The sequence below is a fragment of the Pseudophryne corroboree genome, chromosome 8 (genome assembly GCF_028390025.1).
Source record: "Pseudophryne corroboree isolate aPseCor3 chromosome 8, aPseCor3.hap2, whole genome shotgun sequence".
Lineage (NCBI taxonomy): Eukaryota > Metazoa > Chordata > Amphibia > Anura > Myobatrachidae > Pseudophryne > Pseudophryne corroboree.
The window spans coordinates 167,744,915-167,751,748 of record NC_086451.1 but is presented as its reverse complement, the minus strand read 5'-3'; the positions used below and the strand labels follow the sequence as shown (position 1 = coordinate 167,751,748).

General features: G+C 34.7%; 2 non-coding genes across 2 annotated transcripts; both read right to left on the bottom strand.

Annotated features, from left to right (window-relative positions):
- Positions 1 to 219: 219 nt before the first annotated feature.
- TRNAS-ACU (transfer RNA serine (anticodon ACU)) lies at positions 220 to 293 on the bottom strand. Its single transcript has one exon. It is a non-coding gene; the product is annotated as a tRNA-Ser (tRNA).
- A 2,260-nt stretch (positions 294 to 2,553) lies between these two features.
- TRNAS-ACU (transfer RNA serine (anticodon ACU)) lies at positions 2,554 to 2,627 on the bottom strand. The gene has a single exon. It is a non-coding gene; the product is annotated as a tRNA-Ser (tRNA).
- Between the last annotated feature and the right edge of the window lie 4,207 nt (positions 2,628 to 6,834).

The following is a 6,834-nucleotide window of genomic DNA, read 5'->3' as shown; positions in this document are numbered from 1 at the left end:
GAGCTGTTTAATCACTCAATTGGATTTTTCTACCAGCATATTTTTTTCTCTGCAACCCATTGCTAAATTGTGCTTCCTAGCTGTTTTTTATAAAATCACTGAATCAAATCTAACTCTGATTACATCAGAGAAGGCCAGGTACCCTACACCATAAGAGGGGGTTTGAAATTTTGACTTGTCTACTTAAATATCACCAAAACCTGATCACAAAGTCAATTACGTCCCTGGGTGGGATTGAACCACCAACTTTTTGGTTAGTAGCCAGACACACTAACCGATTGCGCCACAGAGACACTTTGCAAAAAGTATATACTGACAAAGGCTAATAAGCATTCATCTAGAACGTTTCCTAGAAAAACTTTAAAAAGTCAATAATCTGGAGAGTTTTTGTAAGAATTTTCTTAAATCAACCAATGAAGAAACACATTGGTACTTTCCCATGATGAGTGAGTGCTTCAGGATCTCTTGCACTTACATGTGCAGCAGAGTACTGCAATGAAAGCATGCTGGGCCCATTACCCAGAGGTAGGCAGATTGAAACTATCCTCTGCTATATGCATTTTTTTTGTTAAAGTAATCCAAAACTGGGATTGATATGTTAGCTATTTTATGTTTACTTAAAGTACAATAACTTTTACCATTTTAATTTGTTTTAATAGTATATTGACAGTATTGTTTTCTTTCAAAAATCCACTTAATTTTCTTTACCCTATTATTAAAATGGTAATTGACAAAAACAAACTACATTGTCACCAGAAGAGCAATACAAAATGTACAAGTGATATATTAAAATCATCTTTCCAGCTTGAATTTCAATGATGCATTGGGGCAACGATTTTGTGAGAAACATCTTCACCCTTAAATAAAGATTTTCTTAATTCCTTACCTGTGTGCTAATTAGATATCACCTTGTTTTCACATTAAACAGACTTCCACATGAGAAAGCAGCAAGGATGCAGTGGCGTTAATGTTTCCTGGTGTCAACCCGTATTATTTCAGTAGACATTGAAATGAGGATGCATCTTGCTGCCTTTCCAATGAAGCAAATTTAATTTAGTAATAGGTGAAAAACCATCCCTACAAATGTGTTAATCAGAGACTTGGCTTTGTGGACACTTTTCAGAGAACAAATTTGTTAGCATAAAAATAAAGCCAGAAAATTAAGAGCTGTTTAATCACTCAATTGGATTTTTTTGCCAGCATATTTCTTTTTCTCTGCAACCCACTGCTAAATTGTGCTTCCTAGCTGTTTTTATAAAATCACTGAATCAAATCTAACTCTGATTACATCAGAGAAGGCCAGGTACCTTACACCATAAGAGGGGGTTTGAAATTTTGACTTGTCTACTTAAAGATCACCAAAATCTGATAACAAGGTCAATTACGTGCCTGGGTGGGATTGAACCACCAACCTTTTGGTTTATAGCCGTACACACTAACTGATTGCGCCACAGAGACACTTTGCAAAATTACTTACTGACATAGGCTAATAAGCATTCATCTAAAACGTTTCCTAGAAAAACTTTAAAAAGTCAATAATCTGGAGAGTTTTTGTAAGATGTTTCTTCCATCCACCAACAAAGAAACACATTGGTACTTTCCCATGATGAGTGAGTGCTTCAGGATCTCTTGCACTTACATGTGCAGCAGAGTACTGCAATGGAAGCATGCTGGGCCCATAACCCAGAGGTAGGCAGATTAAAACTATCCTCTGCTATATGCATTTTTTTTGTTAATTAATGTAATCCAAAACTGGGATTGATATTTTTGCTCTTTTATTTTTCATTAAAGTACAATAACTTTTACCATTTTAATTTGTTTTAATAGTATATTGAAAGTATTGTTTTCTTTTAAAAATCCACTTAATTTTCTTTACCCTATTATTAAAATGGTAATTGGCAAAAACAAACTACATTGTCACCAGAAGAGCAATACAAAATGTACAAGTGATATATTAAAATCATCTTTCCAGCTTGAATTTCAATGATGCATTGGGGCAACGATTTTGTGAGAAACATTTTCACCCTTAAATAAAGATTTTCTTAATTCCTTACCTGTGTGCTAATTAGATATCACCTTGTTTTCACATTAAACAGACTTCCACATGAGAAAGCAGCAAGGATGCAGTGGCGTTAATGTTTCCTGGTGTCAACCCGTATTATTTCAGTAGACATTGAAATGAGGATGCATCTTGCTGCCTTTCCAATGAAGCAAGTTTAATTTAGTAATAGGTGAAAAACCATCCCTACAAAGGTGTTAATCAGAGACTTGGCTTTGTGGACACTTTTCAGAGAACAAATTTGTTAGCATAAAAATAAAGCCAGAAAATGAAGAGCTGCTTAATCACTCAATTGGATTTTTTTTGCCAGCATATTTCTTTTTCTCTGCAACCCACTGCTAAATTGTGCTTCCTAGCTGTTTTTATAAAATCAATGAATCAAATCTAACTCTGATTACATCAGAGAAGGCCAGGTACCCTACACCAGAACAGGGGGTTTGAAATTTTGACTTGTCTACTTAAAGATCACCAAAATCTGATAACAAGGTCAATTACGTCCCTGGGTGGGATTGAACCACCAACCATTTGGTTAGTAGCCGGACGCACTAACCGATTGCGCCACAGAGACACTTTGCAAAAAGCACATACTGACAAAGGCTAATAAGCATACATCTAGAACGTTTCCTAGAAAAACTTTAAAAAGTCAATAATCTGGAGAGTTTTTGTAAGATGTTTCTTCCATCAACCAACGAAGAAACACATTGGTACTTTCCCATGATGACTGAGTGCTTCAGGATCTCTTGCACTTACATGTGCAGCAGAGTACTGCAATGGAAGCATGCTGGGCCCATAACCCAGAGGTAGGCAGATTGAAACTATCCTTTGCTATATGCATTTTTTTTTGTTAATTTAAGTAATCAAAACTGGGATTGATATTTTTGCTCTTTTATTTTTACTTAAAGTACAATAACTTTTACCATTTTAATTTGTTTTAATAGTATATTGACAGTATTGTTTTCTTTCAAATATCCACTTAATTTTCTTTACCCTATTATTAAAATGGTAATTGACAAAAACAAACTACATTGTCACCAGAAGAGCAATACAAAATGTACAAGTGATATATTAAAATCATCTTTCCAGCTTGAATTTCAATGATGCATTGGGGCAACAATTTTTTTAGCAACATCTTCACCCTTAAATAAAGATTTTCTTAATTCCTTACCTGTGTGCTAATTAGATATCACCTTGTTTTCACATTAAACAGACTTCCACATGAGAAAGCAGCAAGGATGCTGTGGCGTTAATGTTTCCTGGTGTCAACCCGTATTATTTCAGTAGACATTGAAATGGATGCATCTTGCTGCCTTTCCAATGAAGCAAATTTAATTTAGTAATAGGTGAAAAACCATCCCTACAAAGGTGTTAATCAGAGACTTGGCTTTGTGGACACTTTTCAGAGAACAAATTTGTTAGCATAAAAATAAAGCCAGAAAATTAAGAGCTGTTTAATCACTCAATTGGATTTTTTTGCCAGCATATTTCTTTTTCTCTGCAACCCACTGCTAAATTGTGCTTCCTAGCTGTTTTTATAAAATCACTGAATCAAATCTAACTCTGATTACATCAGAGAAGGCCAGGTACCCTACACCATAAGAGGGGGTTTGAAATTTTGACTTGTCTACTTAAAGATCACCAAAATATGATAACAAGGTCAATTACGTCCCTGGGTGGGATTGAACCACCAACCTTTTGGTTTATAGCCGTACACACTAACTGATTGCGCCACAGAGACACTTTGCAAAAGTATATACTGACAAAGGCTAATAAGCATTCATCTAAAACGTTTCCTAGAAAAACTTTAAAAAGTCAATAATCTGGAGAGTTTTTGTAAGATGTTTCTTCCATCCACCAACGAAGAAACACATTGGTACTTTCCTATGATGAGTGAGTGCTTCAGGATCTCTTGCACTTACATGTGCAGCAGAGTACTGCAATGGAAGCATGCTGGGCCCATAACCCAGAGGTAGGCAGATTAAAACTATCCTCTGCTATATGCATTTTTTTTGTTAATTAAAGTAATCCAAAACTGGGATTGATATTTTTGCTCTTTTATTTTTCATTAAAGTACAATAACTTTTACCATTTTAATTTGTTTTAATAGTATATTGAAAGTATTGTTTTCTTTTAAAAATCCACTTAATTTTCTTTACCCTATTATTAAAATGGTAATTGACAAAAACAAACTACATTGTCACCAGAAGAGCAATACAAAATGTACAAGTGATATATTAAAATCATCTTTCCAGCTTGAATTTCAATGATGCATTGGGGCAACGATTTTGTGAGAAACATTTTCACCCTTAAATAAAGTTTTTCTTAATTCCTTACCTGTGTGCTAATTAGATATCACCTTGTTTTCACATTAAACAGACTTCCACATGAGAAAGCAGCAAGGATGCAATGGCGTTAATGTTTCCTGGTGTCAACCTGTATTATTTCAGTAGACATTGAAATGAGGATGCATCTTGCTGCCTTTCCAATGAAGCAAGTTTAATTTAGTAATAGGTTAAAAACCATCCTTACAAAGGTGTTAATCAGAGACTTGGCTTTGTGGACACTTTTCAGAGAACAAATTTGTTAGCATAAAAATAAAGCCAGAAAATGAAGAGCTGTTTAATCACTCAATTGGATTTTTTTTGCCAGCATATTTCTTTTTCTCTGCAACCCACTGCTAAATTGTGCTTCCTAGCTGTTTTTATAAAATCAATGAATCAAATCTAACTCTGATTACATCAGAGAAGGCCAGGTACCCTACACCAGAACAGGGGGATTTGAAATTTTGACTTGTCTACTTAAAGATCACCAAAATCTGATAACAAGGTCAATTACGTCCCTGGGTGGGATTGAACCACCAACCTTTTGGTTAATAGATGTGCACACTAACTGATTGCGCCACAAAGACACTTTGCAAAAGTGCATACTGACAAAGGCTAATAAGCATTCATCTAAAACGTTTCCTAGAAAAACTTTAAAAAGTCAATAATCTGGAGAGTTTTTGTAAGATGTTTCTTCCATCAACCAACGAAGAAACACATTGGTACTTTCCCATGATGAGTGAGTGCTTCAGGATCTCTTGCACTTACATGTGCAGCAGAGTACAGCAATGGAAGCATGCTGGGCCCATAACCCAGCGGTAGGCAGATTGAAACTATCCTCTGCTATATGCATTTTTTTTTGTTAAAGTAATCCAAAACTGGGATTGATATTTTGGCTCTTTTATTTTTACTTAAAGTACAATAACTTTTACCATTTTAATTTGTTTTAATAGTATATTGACAGTATTGTTTTCTTTCAAAAATCCACTTAATTTTCTTTACCCTATTATTAAAATGGTAATTGACAAAAACAAACTACATTGTCACCAGAAGAGCAATACAAAATGTACAAGTGATATATTAAAATCATCTTTCCAGCTTGAATTTCAATGATGCATTGGGGCAACGATTTTGTGAGAAACATCTTCACCCTTAAATAAAGATTTTCTTAATTCCTTACCTGTGTGCTAATTAGATATCACCTTGTTTTCACATTAAACAGACTTCCACATGAGAAAGCAGCAAGGATACAGTGGCGTTAATGTTTCCTGGTGTCAACCTGTATTATTTTAGTAGACATTGAAATGAGGATGCATCTTGCTGCCTTTCCAATGAAGCAAGTTTAATTTAGTAATAGGTGAAAAACCATCCCTACAAAGGTGTTAATCAGAGACTTGGCTTTGTGGACACTTTTCAAAGAACAAATTTGTTAGCATAAAAATAAAGCCAGAAAATGAAGAGCTGTTTAATCACTCAATTGGATTTTTTTTGCCAGCATATTTCTTTTTCTCTGCAACCCACTGCTAAATTGTGCTTCCTAGCTGTTTTTATAAAATCACTGAATCAAATCTAACTCTGATTACATCAGAGAAGGCCAGGTACCCTACACCATAACAGGGGGTTTGAAATTTTGACTTGTCTACTTTAAGATCACCAAAATCTGATAACAAGGTCAATTACATCCCTGGTTGGGATTGAACCACCAACCTTTTGGTTAGTAGCTGGACACACTAACCGATTGCGCCACAGAGACACTTTGCAAGAAGTACATACTGACAAAGTCTAATAAGTATACATCTAGAACGTTTCCTAGAAAAACTTAAAAAAATCAATAATCTGGAGAGTTTTTGTAAGATGTTTCTTCCATCAACCAATGAAGAAACACATTGGTACTTTCCCATGATGAGTGAGTGCTTCAGGATCTCTTGCACTTACATGTGCAGCAGAGTACTGCAATGGAAGCATGCTGGGCCCATAACCCAGAGGTAGGCAGATTGAAACTATCCTTTGCTATATGCTTTTTTTTGTTAATTTAAGTAATCAAAACTGGGATTGATATTTTTGCTCTTTTATTTTTACTTAAAGTACAATAACTTTTACCATTTTAATTTGTTTTAATAGTATATTGACAGTATAGTTTTCTTTAAAAAATCCACTTAATTTTCTTTACCCTATTATTAAAAGGGTAATTGACAAAAACAAACTACATTGTCACCAGAAGAGCAATACAAAATGTACAAGTGATATATTAAAATCATCTTTCCAGCTTGAATTTCAATGATGCATTGGGGCAACGATTTTGTGAGAAACATCTTCACCCTTAAATAAAGATTTTCTTAATTCCTTACCTGTGTGCTAATTAGATATCACCTTGTTTTCACATTAAACAGACTTCTACATGAGAAAGCAGCAAGGATGCAGTGGCGTTAATGTTTCCTGGTGTCAACCTGTATTATT